Source organism: Herpailurus yagouaroundi, unplaced genomic scaffold (genome assembly GCF_014898765.1).
Source record: "Herpailurus yagouaroundi ecotype Mexico unplaced genomic scaffold, PumYag 77, whole genome shotgun sequence".
Taxonomy (NCBI): Eukaryota; Metazoa; Chordata; class Mammalia; order Carnivora; family Felidae; genus Herpailurus; species Herpailurus yagouaroundi.
In genome coordinates, this window is record NW_024412388.1 from 46,653,188 (window position 1) to 46,670,977 (window position 17,790).

The 17,790-nt window shown below is 43.4% G+C and overlaps 1 protein-coding gene across 16 annotated transcripts in view; it reads right to left on the reverse strand.

Moving 5' to 3' along the window:
- The window catches only part of DAB1 (DAB adaptor protein 1), a 1,153,213-nt gene that overhangs the window by 288,574 nt on the left and 846,849 nt on the right, over positions 1–17,790 (reverse strand). Inside the window, exon 1 of one of the 16 annotated variants that reach the window (XM_040470385.1) lies at positions 14,047–14,149. The exons of the other annotated variants lie outside the window; for them this stretch is intronic. The gene's annotated coding sequence lies outside the window, so the exon portion shown is untranslated. Of the gene's footprint in view, positions 1–14,046; positions 14,150–17,790 lie in introns of those variants that run through there. 16 annotated transcript variants of the gene reach the window in all.

The window sequence follows — 17,790 nt, forward strand, 5'->3', positions numbered from 1 at the left end:
CATAAATAATAAAAGGAGCTGAAATATATAGATTTTACACAATTCCAACCACTCGTAAAAGTCTGTATATAAAACTGGTTAGGAACTGGGCCATTCTTTCCCCTTCAACTTTGTATAAAAAGCACAATACAGCACCTCTCCCTATTCTGTGGGTACTTCCAGCACCGCTTGTTCGACAAAACTGTGACTGTGTTCAAGTGTTATAAAGCATTACTTGTGGATTTCTGAAGTACATCCCGTTATCAATAATGAAAGGAAACCAACATCATTTCAAATAAAAACTTAAATACGGAAGCTGCAGCACGGAGAGCCCATACCATGGCCCAGACTCTGATATCCCCTTTAATTTTCCAAAAGCCAGAGGTTTGGAATATGCTGTGAAGTAACTCCAAATTATTTAGGAAATTCATTTCTTTGTAATTAAGGAGATTAAAGTCCCCCAGGGCCAGAAACCACGTGACAACTCAAATCATTTTCCCCCAGTAAAAGCTGAGGGACCCTATCAGTTAAATTCAGGCTCGCCTAGAATTTTGAAATGCTTCAATAATGTTTCTTTGCTCCACACAATCTGCAGTAATTTAATATTCCTGAAGTGTGTCAGGTTTTTTATAATGAGCTCTTCAAATCTAAATGTGAATTATGTAACATTCCACTACAGACGTTCTGTCTAGTGAACTGCTTCTAAATGTAAAATTCCATGTTCATTGGTGGGGGGTGGGGGGTGGGGTGGGTTGCAGTTTGGGGAGGCACGAAAACACCAAACCACGAAGCAGAGAAAACTGAAAGGCCTTTAAAAAACAAAAAAACACAAAACACACACAATCAAGCACAAAGGCAACACAGTAAAACACCTACTATAACACAAATTCGCGCTTTCTCTCCCCCCACCCACCCAGCTCATATGATCCTACAGCAGAATAGCTAACGTTTATGAGGGCCCACTATTTGCCGGTACTATGCTATGAACTTCCTTTACTGAATCTTTCAACCACTTGAAGAGTTAGATATTATTTTTTGAAGTTTTAATGTTTTATTTATTTTTTAGAGAGAGAGAGAGTAGGGGAAGGACAGAGAGAGAGAGAGAGAGAGAGACAGACAGACAGACAGACAGACAGACACAGTATCCGAAGCAGCCTCCAGGCTCTGAGCTGTCAGCACAGAGCCTGATGCAGGGCTCAAACTCACAAACCGTGAGATCGTGCCCTGAGCCGAAGTCAGACACTTACCTGAGCTACCCAGGTGCCCCAAGAGTTAGATACTATTATTAATTTTCATTTAACAAATAAAGAAAAGCAGAAGCCAGTTTAGTAGCTTGTCCATGGTCACATGGCTATTAAGGGGCACAGCACAGGGCAGGGTATAAACTACTCTTTTTCTCCCTTCATTCAGAATACTCCTAGATGCCCATCAGCTGGTGAGAGGATGTAACAAAATGTGGAATATCCATACAAAGGAGTACTAGTTCAGCCATTTAAAGGAATGAGGTACTGATACATACTACAACACAGATGAACCTTGAAAATATCATGCCAAGTAAAAGAAAACACAAAAGTTCACATTGTTTGATTCCATTTATATGAACTATGCAAAATAGATACATCCAGAGATGGAAAGCGGATCTGTACTTGCCAAGCACTGAGGGAAGCAGGGAAAGAGAAGCACATGCTTCGTGGGTACAGGGTCTCCTTTGGGGGTGATAAGAAGGTTTTGGAACAAGATAGAGGTGGTGGCTGCACAACACCATAAATGTAATAAATACCACTGAATTGTACATGTTAAAATGTTTAATTTTATTTTATGTGAATTTCCCCCAAATCAAACAAGACCAAAACAAAATAACCTCCAAGCCAGGTCCCACAACCAGATGGAAGCCTTTGTGATATGCTAAGAACCCTGCAAATTTCAGTCTATAAGGATAACCCAGGGGCGCCTGGGTGGCTCAGTCAGTTAGGCGTCTGACTTTTGATCTCAGCTCAGGTCACGATCTCACACTGTGTGAGATCGAGCCCCGAGTTGGGTTCTATGCTGACACTGGGGAGACTGCTTGAGATTCTTGCTCTCTGCCCATCCTCTGCTTGCACCCTCTCTCTCTCAAAATAAATAAATAAACATTAAAAACAAAGATTAAAAAAAAAAAAAAGGATATCCCGTAATTAAAACACAGATGAAGAGAGCCTTCCCAGAAGGCAGGTCTCTAGGTTCATGTGGCAGCAATCACGGGGATTAAAAGCTGCCTGCCACTACCTGCACAGTGATTTTGTGACCTGGGCATTTTAATCAGCTTTATCCAAACTATAAAGCACCCAAAACAGGCCACTTATTAACAAGGTGCAAAAGTTTCCATTGGGACAGATGAGGAGCCTGTTTCCTCATCAGTAAAATGGAAAGACCATCACCAAGTATGTAACATGTGGAAGATCAATGAGCAGTCAGGGCAGTAGGTGGGAAGATCTGGGCAGTCAGGAAAAGAGACATAAATCTGCTTGTCTTCACATAAAGAAACACAGGACCAACAAGGCAGAGCACAGCGACATTGTTTTGTTAGGTGGGGAAATCAGGGTGGTGACGAGGTGACTGGGTAGAAAGTTATGGCAGAGGGTGATACCTCTCAGAGTACAGCTTTCTGCATAGTCTCCCCATTTGGAAGCTATCGTTCTACATACCTGAAAAAATAAATGAACAGGCGTGAGAAGTAGGGGGAAGGCCACGACTAGAAGTGGATTGAGACAAATTAATCCAACTGTATCTCACATGAACATCACAAACACAGTCGCTGAAGGGGTGAGAGGAAGAACTAATCCAAATAATTTATGAACACAGAATATGACGGTTTACATTCAGTCTTGGGCAGGAGTGTAGCAGGAGGAGCTTCAAAAAAAAAACCCCGAAGTAGCCTTTTTGTTGTTGTTGTTGGTGTTCTGGGCCAAGCAACTGCAAAACTATTTTAGATGTATTATAGGATTGGACAAAGGGAGAAAGGCTTAGATGTTCTTGGGAGCCAAGTTCTCGCTATAAAAGAGAAGACATTAAATTATGGAAAGGGGGAAGCCAGGAAAGAATACTGTAGGGATAGACTGGAAATTGGTGATTTCCAGCAAACTCATGATTTATAAAATATACATACATCTGTATATGTACGTACGCATACATGCATTTATATAAATATATCTCCTAGCTCTGTCCACTGAACGGGCCTAGAAGCAAAGAGACCCAAGTGACAATGTGGTACGTAATACCTAGATGTTGGTTTTTTACTACCATTCTCCAGTAAAAAGACCCAGGGATTCTTAGAGAAATGGGTGATGGCAGCGCTAGGGCAGGACAGGTGTAAGATGAGCCTGAAATATCTTGTTATTCTATCAAGTAAGGAAGGGCTCAAGAAAAACACAAACAATGGGTTTATGTCACGAGGATACAGAAGCCATCTTGGAGGTGCGATCATCGGCCTAATCTGGAATAATTTTAACACCAATGTAATTTAAGGATGGTAATAAATAATACACCACTGGAAAAAAAAAAACACTCCATGAATCCATAGTGAAAACAGACAAAAGGAAGAAGGAAAGGCTGTCTTGCTTACAGAAGAACAGGTACTGCCTGGGATATACAGAGGGAGTGTGGAGCATAAAATCAACATTTTGCAACCATCAGAATAAATCTTAGTTAGGCAAGAATCATCCATAAATGCTAAATCCAGGGAAACTTTTGATGAGAAAACATCTGCACGTCTTCAAGCATCTTCCCACCTACCGCTTATACTTGTGTGACTGATGACGCAATGAGAAATTGAACAACACCTCAATTAGGTTATTAACATTAACATTAACATTAAAACAGGGGCAGATGGAGATCATGTAATGCCCTCACTAGAATACATCACTACCATGTAGTATTCGGGCCAGGCATCCAATCAGATCATGTATTTAAAAATGAAGGGGGGAGGAGACTGTATCCTTCAAAAATACAGTAATAAATGACAAAGAGAAGCTGGGGAAATATTTTATTTTATTTATTTTTTTTACATTTATTTATTTTGAGAGACAGAGAAACAGAGCACATGTGGGGAGGGACAGAGAGAAGGGAGACAGAGTCCAAAGCTTGCTCCAGGCTCTGAGCTGTCAACAGAGAGCCCAATGCGGGGCTCAAACTCACAAACCGTGAGATCATGACCTGAGCCAAAAGTCGGACGCTTAACCAACTGAGCCACCCAGGCGCCCCGGGAAATATTTTAAAAGAAACTAAACAGATGCGACAACTAAATGTAACACCTGCATAGGATCCTGTACTAGAGCGAAAAGAAATATTACAAAAGGGATTACTAGATCAAAAGACACGTTTGAATATAAATGACATATTAAGTAAAAATAGTGTATCAATGTTATATTTATTCAATTTGATAATTTTACTATGGATATGTAAGGGAGTATCTGAATTCTTAGGGAAAAGGGCTAAGATATGTGTACCTTGCCTTCAAATGATTCAGGAAAAAAATCACATACATGTATGTATGTACATATGAGCATATGTGTGTGTATGTGTGTATCCATACACATACAGAATACACAAATAATAAAACCAATGGGATAAAATATTAGCAGTAAGTGAATCTAAGTAAAGGGTATAGGACAGTTTTTATGTATTTTTTATACCTTTTCCTGTCATTTTGAGATTATTCCTAATTTAAAAAAATTCTAAAAAACCAGCTCAGACCCTGGCCCATAAAGGTGTGCAACAAAGCCAGTTCTGGCCTCTCTTTTAAGTTCAAACGCACTCCAGCTCCCTAGATGGCATGCTTTCCAATTCCCAAGGCTAACTGAGGTTAAAATTAGTTTATGGCTGTCAGTTCTTATTACAGATTCCAACTTTACCCCGTATCTGCCTGACTTGGCGGAAGCCTCTGGAATGCAGTTGTTTTGAGCGGCTCTTTTTCTTCCTGAGATCTGGGCATCCTCTCTATACTATGCCTCTATGCCATATGTGGCCACCAAGACTTTTCATCTACCTGCCCACAGGTCACTGCAAACTCCTTCATTATGCAGCCGAAGCTAGCCCTTCCCGAATCCTCTCCCTCTCCATCCGTGAGGCTATAGACTTAGCCTGTCAAACCTTTTTCTATTTTTCAAACATGTCAAGGGCTCCCTGATCTGATCTAGCCCATTTGGAAAATGCCTAAAGTCTGCTCATTCTGCACATTTGTTCTTTTCAGAGCCAATAAAATAGGAAAGAGTGAGGTTTTGCTGGAAGCCAAAGGCAGTATTTATTTGAAGCTGCTGGAGGCATCAGAAGTACAAGTCCTCTAGGAGATTCAACAGAAGCCTACTCAAGGAGACCACCTCTGTCACTACTGGAAAAGACTCCCATCCCCACAGCACACACAGCTACCACCTGTTCTGACCACAGAGTTCAAGAAAAATAATACTCTGGCTTGAAACTCTGAAGGCCACAAAGTTCATGGATAGACAGCCCGACTGTTGACCCACCAGAGGCTGTATTGCCCTAATGGTGTGTGTTAAGAGAGGGGAGAAAAATCAGAGCATGAACGGGGGAGGGGCAGAGAGAGAGGGAGACACAGAATCGGAAACAGGCTCCAGGCTCTGAGCCATCAGCCCAGAGCCCGACGCGGGGCTCGAACTCACGGACCGCGAGATCGTGACCTGGCTGAAGTCGGACGCTTAACCGACTGCGCCACCCAGGCGCCCCTTTTTTTTAATTTTTTTTTTCAACATTTATTTATTTTTGGGACAGAGAGAGACAGAGCATGAACGGGGGAGGGGCAGAGAGAGTAGCAACAGTTTTAAAGAGGGCGAAAACAATGTGACCCAAGTCATTTTAAATTCTCTATGAATAAAGCATGCTTTCTTTTTCTTTCTTTTTTTTTTTTTAACTGAAGAGAAAAATAAGTGGGATTTTGCTATACAGCTATCTGGTGGTTTGACTTTCTAAGGTAAAACCTGGAATTAAAAAGGCGCCTGGGTCACTCAGTCGGTTAAGCACCCAACTTCAGCTCAAGTCATGATCTCACAGTTCGTGGGTTTGAGCCCCACATCAGGCTCTGTACTAACAGTGTAGAGCCTGGAGCCTGCTTCAGATTCTGTGTCTCCCTCTCTCTCTGCTCCTCCCCCACTCGTGCTTATTCGCTCACACTCTCTCTCAAAAATAAGCATTAAAAGAAAATCTGCAATTAAAGAAAAACAATGTAAATGGTTTATCAGTTTACTCATCTGTAAAATGGGATGATGCTGGATATCACTTAAAGAATTAGGTGAATGGGAATACATGAAAGCTAAGCAAAAGCTCTTTTGGGAAAATAAAGTGCTATGTTTCAGAAGGCAAACACTGTTATTCAGGTATTGGCCAACCTTCAGCAGGGGGATAACAGGAGGCACAAAATGTGTTTCTTTAATCAAATTCAAAGCTAACAAATGTCAGAACCAGGTTTCATCAATATTAAAGGAATTTATTTGACAGCAACAAAGCATACTTACAAACATTTCATTTAACTAATGGATCACACAGTTTCATTAAGTATTTATTGCAGCATGAAAATTCATTACAATAAACTCTTAAGAGTATCAGAAAAAAACCAAATGTATAAACCTAAAATGATTCCATTAGTGTTTTTAATACTTGGGGCCCCATGTCTACCCAACCTTCTAAAACTCCCACCTCTGATTCTACACAAAGGTTATCAGTAGGTAAAAAGAACCTAAAGCAGTCAGCTGTCCCAGGGGCTGGGCTAGAATCCCGCCTGACTCTACCACTAACTGTCTATATAACCCTAGGCACTTAAGCGACTTGACTATTCTGAGCCTCAATTTCTTCATCTGTAAAATGGGTATCCGGTAGACCCCATAGTGTTCAAACCAGGGAATATGCAGCCCAGAGAGTGCTCCAGAAAATCCACGGGAGTGAAAAAAGAAAACTGTGCAATGTCTACTCATAACTCTTTCTATCTAAAATGGGGGAAACAGTCTATTACTTAAATATGCAGATTGTATGTACTTGCACATAAACCGATATGTAAGAATTTATACACTGGTACAGGGTGCAGGCTTCAAAAATTATTCACCGATGGGTGGTAATGACTGGCAGGTGACAGGGGGCCCCCAGGGGTTTAGCTGGGGTGGAGGTGGTGACTGACACAGTTCAGGTGTTTTCAAGATGATGCTAGCCCAGGAATCATGCCAGGAGTGGAGGCCAGTGACCCTGGAGGCAGGAAAGCAAGCTGGGAAAGCCTGCATCAATGGAGCTGGTACGTTTAAAAGCTTATGCCCTTCACGTTTCCTTCCCAAATATGTTGTAGGCAAATGAATCTTCAGAAAAAGAAGTAAAGAAGCAAACATCTTCAGCACACAGACATGAAATCAGTTTCTATAAATCAACTCAACACACACTTCTAAGCACCTACTCTGTGCACTGCAGCCCCAGTGCTAAATGGGGGGTGGGGGGAGCAGAGAAACACACCCTTCCGAGGGCAGGGCGCCTTCATCATGGGCGTTTCAGCCAGGATGCTGCTCCTTACTTTAGCCCCACCAGCCAAATGGGGAGGGGGACCACACTGTTTCTTTGCTCTTCACAAACTGAATGCTCTCCACTATCATCCCCGTCCCCTCCACTGTGTGTGTGTGTGAGTAACATGGAACTATTGCTATTCCCTGGGGTCCTGCACGAAGAAAAGACAAGTTTTTAATGAGGCCCTCCCAGCTGAGGGGCTCTTAAATAAACAAATACTGCATTTGGCAGCTTCACCTGCTGATTTACCTGAAATATACACTGCCATTGTTTACTCTCCTTTACACAAGCTGCATTTCATTACCTTCAAAGTTGACAGTGGGAAAGACAGCCACACTGGCCAACATCTGTAAGTGGCAAGCCGAAGGAGTATGCATCAGGTCCCCAAACTGCCTGGCCTGGAGGGTGGTCCTGGGCAGGGCTCACCCAGAAGCTGTGTGCCATCTGCCGACAGTCAGGATCAAAATGGCAGTTGGTCGGCTCCTCCTGGGACAGCCCTGCCCGTTGGCTGCCAACAGGTGCCCCCTCCTCCCCGCCCAGAGAGCTGAGAGATGGGTGGCACGCTTTCTCCCTTCCCCGACATCCGATTTTAATTCTCCTCTCTCTCTCTAACACCTCATTTTTACCACCCTTCTTTTGAATAAAGGGCCCATCATCTTCCTTTGCTTCACTAATGATTTGCTAGTTCAATCTCAATTACCGTAAAATGGGATACATGGATGGCTCAAATTTTCTCCACAAAAGGATCTGCACTTGACTGGAAGCAACCCAATTTCCACAATTATCTCCCTCACAAAAAGCACACACAACAGTGATAACCGTGGGGCTCTGTTTTCCTGAAGCCATAAATAGGAATGGATGTTCTGACAAAGGAGCTCTTTTTTGTTTGTTTCTTGATTTGTGAATGTATTTATTTGAACCTTCTCACAGAAACATAAAAATTCAATCACACTTGGCAAATACTGAGCAAATCACCGACATGGAAAGCTGTTTCCTCTCTGTGCAATTTCCTCCTTACTGTTAAACCCAGTCAACTCCTTGAATCTCAGTTCAAACTCCCTTCCAACGGGTAAGGCTTCCCTGACCACGTGCACCCTTCCCTGTGCACACCAACCTGGAGTGATGACAGAGGCTATAGAGCAGAGGCTCCCAAACTTGGCCGCACAATGGGATCACCTGAACAGCTGCAAAGACTATGGATGCTTGTCTCCCATCCTGGGATTCTCATGCAATTGGCCTGAGGTGCAACCTGCTCACTGGGAGGCTTAAAATCTCCCCAGATGGCCTGAATATGCAGCAAATTTTGGGAAGCACAAGCGTCTTCAGGGCCAAGAAGGATCCACTCCCTAGTCTCTGCATTTGGGCCCAGTACTGAACCCCCGAGTTTGAATGCATTCACTGCAAAATGAGACGACTCTGAGAATACATGCCTGACACAGTGAGTATACTACATGACATAATCCACATAAAATGCTTATCACATGATGGTAAGTGTTCTTGGTAGGTGGGGAAAATGCCCCGCCCAAATATGCACATGCCCTAATCATGAGAATATGAGTTAGGTGATTTAGACAGTAAGAACTTAGGCTTTTGAACAGATGAGGTTTTGATGAGATTTGAGGTTTTGAACTGAGAAGACCCTGGAGACACCCTGTGCATAGTCTGCATTTGGACTGGATGCGAACCTTTGGGGACCAGAGGGTGGACTGTGATAGCATCATGGGCCCCACAGATGTGCACTCTCTAACCCAAATCCTAGCCGAATGCACCAGGAGTTGATTCCTCACCCAAGGACAATTCACTGGCTGACTGAGCAGGCACACTTGGCCTGGCACAAAGAGTTAGATCCAGACCAGGCACGTGAGAAGACATACATACTCTCTCTCTCTCTCTCTCTCTCTCCCAACAATCTGAACTCATTAGTACAGATTCTGTCCAGTGTTAATAGGAGTAGGAAAGAAAACACACATGGGGGCAAGCCAAGAGACAGAAAGGGACTGACTGAGCCAAATCATGAGTGAACAGAAGTACAGATTAAGAGAAGCCACCGAGTAGAAAACACATATATAATTAAGAGAGGGAAAGGGATCATTTTCAGTAGTAGCAGTAACTGAGGGTACCCAAAGGCAGGGAGTGAACCAAGCCCTATCAACGGAAACAAGCTAACCTGGTCCTGAGAGATATCCAGGCTCGTTCCTGTTATGAAATCATATTCCAGTCTCTGGGAGGCCAGGCGGTGTGTCGCTTTTGAGGCTGCAGAGAGATTCCTCCCTGCCTCACTGCAGAGCATGGCCACACAGCGCCACAGCTCTCCTCACTAGGAGAGACTGAAGTGTGCTCACCTACACCTCTCATCTGAACCCTGGAATACATCGCTATTCAGACTGGGGAGCTGGCCAAGACAGAGAAACATGGGAATCATGCTCTCACAGACTGTCCTTGGGCTTTCAATCATGGCTCCACGAAGTCCCAGATGTGTGAGCCTTGGCAAATCCCTTGAAGTTTCTGAGCCCCAAATGCTATCTCTGTAAAGCTGAGAAATTGGTACCTTACCCCTAACAGTTGCTGAGGAGAAGAAATAAGCTAATGTAAGCAAATTGACTGATACTACAGGAGGTATTCATTACATATTTTTCACCATCCCCTCCCTCATTTTCATTTGCATTTAATTCTTTGGAAGGAGAAGGGAAAATTTTCTGATATTTCCTATCGTCTACACCTATTAGTTTTCCAATACATGCCTGTCAAAATGAATCAGGAAACAATTACCTAAAACTATTTCTGCCAGGATATGAAATCCGGCATGTTAACTTAACCTGACCTGCAGTCTCCAGTCCGGCACCCCTCCCCAGACTCACAGCTTGGTTCCTCTTCCTCACGTGAACCCAGGGCTACGGCCACACCAGGTGGGTCAGCCCCAGGGCACACCTCGGTCATCCAAGGGCACACCTCACCGACTCTAACTCAGTCCGTACTCTGAGGTCCCATCAGGCTCAAAACGGGACTATTCCAGAAGAGTTAGCGAAGGGATTATTTACACAAAGGAAGCTGTGTTCAAGGGAAGCCCCCAAAGGACAGTGCAGTAGCACAGGGACAGAAGAGCAGAACTGTTCCCTCTCCTGGGCACGAAGGGGTGAAAGACGGGAGAGGTGACCAGAACCCGAAGGGAAGGTAGAAAAAGTTGTCTTGAAAGGATCAGTGACCTCCAATCTAGAATGCCAAAAAGTGGATCAAAACATAAAGACTTTTCCACCCCTCAGCCTACTGCTGGAACTCAGCACTGGCTACCCTGAGAAGAGGCCAGGGAGCCAGGAAGCCCGTGGATGCAGTCCACACAGTTAGCCTTCCGGAGAGGGGGGGGGCCCCCCAAGGCACAGAACAGCAGAGAGGGCCCCTGGAAGGGGAAGCAGAAGTCAGCCAGCTCAAGGTCTAAGGGGAGTCCCTCCTCCATGAAAGATGTTCTGCCATAGCCCATATTCTCCAAAATTCCTTCTTGTCTCCTTGTGACGACATAAAATGGAAGGGAGACGCGGGAAAGAACAGAACTAACTGCCTTCGTGAGAACCGATGACGGCTGTGCTGTGTGCTAAGTGTCGTACCTTCCTCATCTCATTAATCTGTTCTAGGGTAGGTTCGGATCTAGAACCCAAATGCACCGGCCTCCAAACAACACAACGTTTCCATAAAACCATACTGCCTTGCGTAAATCATCATTTTATCTAGCTGTGTCTTGTCCCTTTACGGGCATGAAGGCTACCAAAGGGCATAGATAGTCTTCTATTTCTCTTGCATATTTCCTCTTGCCCTGGGTATACTGATGAGATGCAAAAAAGTCCCACAAAAATAAATCACAGAATAAATAAAATCACAGAATCTTTAAAATCCCCACAAAATTCTCCTCAGTTTAAAAATAACCTGTTTTGCCATATATTCAGAAGCTTCTTTTCCCTCTTTAAACAGACCCTTTTTTTTTTTTTTAACACACATCTCATATTGGGATTCACAACTCATCACTCCCACAAGAAATACCCCCAGGCTCCTTGTCTATTCAGGCAAGCACTTGGTAAATTTGGAAAACAGTTTAGATTAATTTCTGCCTGCCAAGTATGAGGATTCTGGGTAGCCTTCTCTTATGCAAAGTTTTAAAAGCAACATTATGCTTAATGAAAACAATAAAATGATTAATAATATAACTGTGGCAGCTCTGTATATCTGACATCATATGTGTGTAATATTACCTGGTGAGCGTTTCTAAAAGCCCCGAAGTGCCTTCCGGACGTTTTATCATTAACTTCTTTTGCCTTCTCTTCAGGGTAGCAAAGGTGAGCCAGTGTGAGCTCCGTGCGGAGGTGGAGGCCTGAGGCCCAAACAACTGGCTTCGTCCACTCGACACTCACTTCCCATTTTCATTGAACGGGAAGACAAGATGCCTTATCAGAACACAGCAGCGGTGAAAGGAAAGGGTCTCCAGCTTTTCTTAGGAGGGTGCCCTTGGGTCTCCACTTGATGCATTCATTTGACATTTCCTTTCCCATGAGTGTCACAGTTGGACAAGTACTTTCCTTTGCACACACTCATCTCATCTTCATGACAACTCAGGAAGGTACGTCTTGCTGTCCCTATTTTACTATGGCTGGACAAAGAGAGGAGATGGACCATACGCTTCCCAGAGAGGAAGTGTTGAAAATCGGATGGAATCCATGTCTTCTGAATTCTAAGATCTTATTTTTTATCTTGCAAATACCTGACTCCTGGGTGTATATTATGCTTCCTTATAGATGATCAGCTCTAGGGTTAAAATTAATACCATGGGGAGGGGAGTGGAGGTGAGGGTGGGGTGATAGTGAGAGGGCAGGATCTGTTGCTAGTATGTTAGCTAGTCCCAACTCTCCCCTCCGGGTCCCAGCTGGCAAGACCACACCTCTTACACTATTTGCTGATTCTAGGCCATACCTCCATTCCCAACTGCTGAATCTCCATACCTTTGCATCGCCACCTGGACCATGGACTGTGGGGCCACTGACCCCAATGTGAGGTCTTTTCCCAAAAACGATGAGCTTCGGCCTTTGGTCATTCATATTTAGAGTCTAAATTAGGAGTATTCTTTAGGGATAAAACGACCAAGACAATGATAACAGAATTAACACTCTTCCAACAGTTTAGCTTCCAACAGCCAAACTGGTAAATGAAATACTCCTGATTTTTCATTGGGTTTAACTATAAAAAGTGAGCCAGTCATGATTAGGTTCTCATTAACTACTGGTTTCCAGAAGGCAGCCAGCTAGTCCTGTAAACAGTCATTCACTCAACACTTGTGATTCTCTAGGTATTACCAGCTAATATCCAACCAGAAAGGAAGGGATATATGATCAGAAGAAGCATGAAAAGATCTCTTCCCTCAGGAATTCCAGGAGGAAACACCCACAAAAAAGCACGGAGTTAAAAAAAAAAAAATGGGGATATCAAATACTCCTTTGAAAAGTATCATGAAAGCTACAAATCCCTTCCCCAAGCTCAAGTCAAGAACTTAAGATGTAAGGTAGGGATTTAAAAAAAAATTCAAAGGTGAAATGTAAAACCAATATATTTTAAAAGCACAATTTAAAAGCCGTCAGTATGATGTGCAATGACTTTTCATCTTTTAACTTTTATCCCACCATTTTGTTGGCACATTGCCATGAAATCACAATAAAGTAAGTTGCTTCTAATAGGATTTTACAGCTAAAAAGTACTTTCACATCTGTGTGTCCAAGTAAAATTCTCTTAATAACCTTGGAAAGTCACAGAATAGGAATCTTGATCGTCATTTTAAAGACTGAGAAACTATGACTCTGCACAGGCAGGTATGTTCCGGAGAGCTCCAGTACTTGTAAGCGGCTGTGTCCAAGTTAAGTTTGAGGTCTTTAGGCATCCAGCCTCCAGTTTTAAAGCTGGACAAGATCTTGGACATCGCCTCAACCCATGGCCTGGAGTCTGCATTTTGGTGATGAAGAAACAGGTCTTAGAGAGATTGAAAGGTTTGCCCAAAGTCACCCGGTTAGCAAATCACATGGAACGATTAGCCAGGTCACCAGATTCCTAGTCTATTTCTGCCACTATAAGCCAATGCATACACCATTCATAACATCATGGAAAGTGCTTCCATATGATTTCCTATTACTAGACAATTTCTAACATCATTCACTTTCGCAGGATTCCTGCTCCAAGAACAAGTTATTTTTGAAATTTCGAAAAGCACATAAGAAACCTTTAAAAGAATTAAAGAGCAGCGAGACTTCTGCACACACTGTAGAAGGAGCCCTCTGTTCAAAACATAATTTACCAAAGCTCAGCTTCACAGAGTGACATTCCAGAAAGCATTTTCCTAGAACCTGAGGCACAGGCGAGAAAGAGCTCGGAGAACCATCTCCTACCCAGGGGAAATAACCTCAGCATGCTAAAAGCAAACAAAACCTAACAACCTGAGCAAATTAATTTCTAATAAAGAGCTCTACTCAGAGATGAAAAAAAAAATTAAATTAAACGTTACATTACCCATGTGGTCATGTTACAAAGCTCAGCTCCTGGAGACAGCTGTCCTGGCTCTTATAGAAGCTCAGAGCCACCCCACAAAGAAGAAAGGACAAAGTACACGGCTGGGATCACAATTACAGAGTCGGCAACTGCCAGAGAAGAGGCTGGGCAAGGCATAATCACATGGGGAGAAGCAGTTACATGTTCAGCCATCAACATCACCAGGGCAAAGGGCATTCAAACACAGGCCCCCTCTCCTCCGAATGCATTTTTTTACTCATTCAATCAACACATCGTTTAATTTCCCGACTATAGGCTGTTTGCTACGCACTGTTCAGTTCTGGGGTTGCGGTGTTTGTCTTAGTGGAGGACGGCAGCCGGTAACAAAGGAAGAAGTCAAGTACACAGTATATCAGATGTCGGGAAATGCTATGAAGAGAAATACAGAAGGGGAGGGGAACGAGAAGTGCTGGAAGGAGGGACATTTTTTTAAATGAGTAGTCAAAGGAGTCCTCACTGAGATGATACTGCATCATAACTTAAGAAGGCAAAGGTGCGTGCCATACAGATCGCTATCTGAGGGAAGAACATTTCAGGCAGGAACAGTAAGCCCCAAATCGCTGAGGCAGAAAGAAGTATTTCTGAAGAGCAGTGAGGTGGCTAGTAAGGAAGAGAGGGAAGATGGAAGTTAAGGGTGAGGGCAAGAGCTGGAGGCCAGAGCCACAGCCTGGAAACACAACCACAGGGTCTCTGCTCTCAAGGAGACTACAATCTAGCAGTAGTTCTGACCATAAGGTTTGGTTTTTCAGAACTGGCTTCCTCAGTTACTAGTCATGCGATCCTGGGAAAATAAAACTTTGTTGAGACTCCATTTACTCATTTACTGAACCAGAACAATAATAATCTCATCTCCTCCATCCCACTAATCCTACTTCTGAATCATCCCTTAAGATGTTTTCAAAATGCTAGACTCCCGTGTGTCGTCTCTCTTCCTCCACAGAACCACCACACGGGTTTAATATTTTCATTATTTTCATGTTACAGACAAAAAAAAAAAACAAAAACAGATACGGAGAGTGAAGGTCTTGCTCAAGAAAACACAGGCAGTGTTATAATCAGGATTTGAATGCAGGCCTTTGTGATTTTAAAAGCCACAACCCTGAGTTGCTTGTGTTGTGGGTCCAGGAAATGCATGGCTAGAAGTGAAGTGTGGTAATGGGAAGGGCCACACGGCCATGTCATGGCTGTGGCTGCCCTGGAGACAGTGTGTTCCGTGGCACAGTGGAACCAAGTGTTCTCTCCCATCATGAGAGCTGGGCAGTCCACGTGGGGAGGCTCCCCAACCCAAGGGTACCAAGATTAAACCTGTCTGACTTCTCTTGGTGAGTCTGGGTTCCAGATGCATGATCATGCTGGGAAACTGAGGCAGCCATCTAGGTCATTGAATCTCTGAGACTTGGAGAGTCAAACTTCAAGGGAAAAAAAAAAAAAAGAGAGAAAGAGAGACAGAAAGACATCAAACTCTCTTGTAGCGATCTCAGAATGACGGCTTATTCCTTCTCAAAAGGAAGACTTCCTGCCTTCAGCCCACCTGAAGGAGAGGAAAGTACATCAGTTACGCTGTTCAGCACATGTTTATGGCACTGGACCTTGTTCCCAATAAATTAAGATTCAGTTCAACTCATCACAAGGTCACATTTTCTGGTTGCTTTTCTCCCTGGAATGTCTCACATCATTTATTTCCAACAGGATCTATTATATCCAGGTCAAGATCACCAGTGGACACGTCAACTCAAGCCGATTTAACTCGATACTGTGTCAGTATGCCGTATTTATGCATCTTTCCCTTTCTTCTCAGTTGACTTGAAACAATGGCAACAATAGCATGATGGTGATGACGAAGATAAAAATCACAGACCATGAGGTAAAGTTGGTCTCAAGCTTAATTACTGGCTCTAAAGGTACTGCTTCTTAACTTGTCTGAGCCTAACTTTCTCATCTCCAAAATGTAATATGAAAATTTGCCTTGTTGTATTATCATACAGGAAAAAAGTATATAAAGGTACATGATAGTTTCTTAGTAACTGAGAGCTATTATTCTCCATTAACATGAAAGCCAGTAAGATTTACATGGCAGTTTTCCATCCATGATTTCATTTGATCCCCACAACAAACCCCCAGCCCTTAACTTGGGGTCTTCCACTTGGTAGGTTGCTCAAAAGCTAGAATCTCAAACTAGGGCAAAATTAATTAATTAATTAATTAATTAATTAATTTTTTAATATGAAATTTATTGTCAAATTGGTTTCCATAAAACACCCAGTGCTCATCCCAACAGGTGCCCTCCTCAATGCCCATCACCCACTTTCCCCTCCCTCCCACCCCCCATCAACCCTCAGTTTATTCTCAGGTTTTAAGAGTCTCTCACGGTTTGGTTCCTTCCTTCTCTAACTTTTTTTTCACTTTGCAGGCACCTGCTGTTTCTGTGGAAAGAACGCTTAGCCTAAACGTCAGAGTGGGGTAGAGCCAGTTGAGGAGAAGCCTTTAGGGTGTAAGAACACAGGTTTAGGACTGGTCTGTGCCCATCTCCCCTGCACGGCTCTGAGCAAGCTGCAACTTCTTGAGCCTTCCCAGAGTCCCCACCTTGTGACGGTCAGAGGCCCCCAAGCACTTTGTCCTCCATGGCCCTTTCCACCATAAAGAAATGTTAAAAATTATATTCTGGGACTAAAAGGTCATTTCTTCTTCTGATTTGAAGAGAAATCAAAACATTTTTGGGGGCTCCTGAAAGTACTGTGAGGCCTGAGGCACGGTGCTGCCGTGCTAACAGCTAGGTCGGCCACGGTTCCTTCGCCAAAAAATACAAACTGTTGGCACCTACTTCCAAACACGTTCTGAGCATTACTGCTTTAACCTGTAATGCGCCTCGCGCCACGCATGGTATCCAGCAGCCACTCAGTGGCTGTTAATATTGTACCATTGTTATTACTCAGAAAATGTAACTTAGCCATTCTTCAAAGAAAACAGGATTATGAGCCATTTGGAAGAAGAGGTGTGAGTTTGTTCACTCTGTGACTTATTCTTTATCAATGCCTCGAAATCTCCCAATAGCTGTGCAACATGGGCATCTCTCAATAGATGCACATACTGAATAATGACAGTGAGCTTAAAAGGAAACATCTTCCCACCGAAGAGATACTTTATGGAAACTGTCTTTATTTGCTATGAATTTTTTGAAAACATAAAAATATCAGAACACTTTCAAAAAAAAGTCAATGCCCCTGATTGTATGGGCTGACACTGTAGCTGGGGCACAGAGCTCTGAGAAGTCTGCTGCACTTGGGAAAGCCAGGCGTGGCCCTGCGGATCTGACTCACTCCCAACAGAGACCTGGCAAGTCCTTCACACTACAAGCCCCAGCCCCCTTTTACTACAGCAGGGACCTATGAGAGGGATGATGTGAGGCTCAAAGATTCCCTAAGCGATTTCCCAAGGTTTCCCACAGAACTCTATTCCTTAAGAATGCTTTTTAAAAATAAGTAAGGACGGGGCACCTGGGAGGCTCAGTCAGTTAAGTGCCAGACTCTTGATTACAGCTCAGGTCATGATCCCATGGTTCATGAGTTTGAGCCCTGCATCAGGCTCCACACTGACAGTGCAGAGCCTGCTTGGGATTCTCTCTCTCTCTCTTCCTCTCTCTCTGCTCCACCCCTCTCTCATAAATAAATAAATAAATAAATAAATAAATAAATAAATAAATAAATA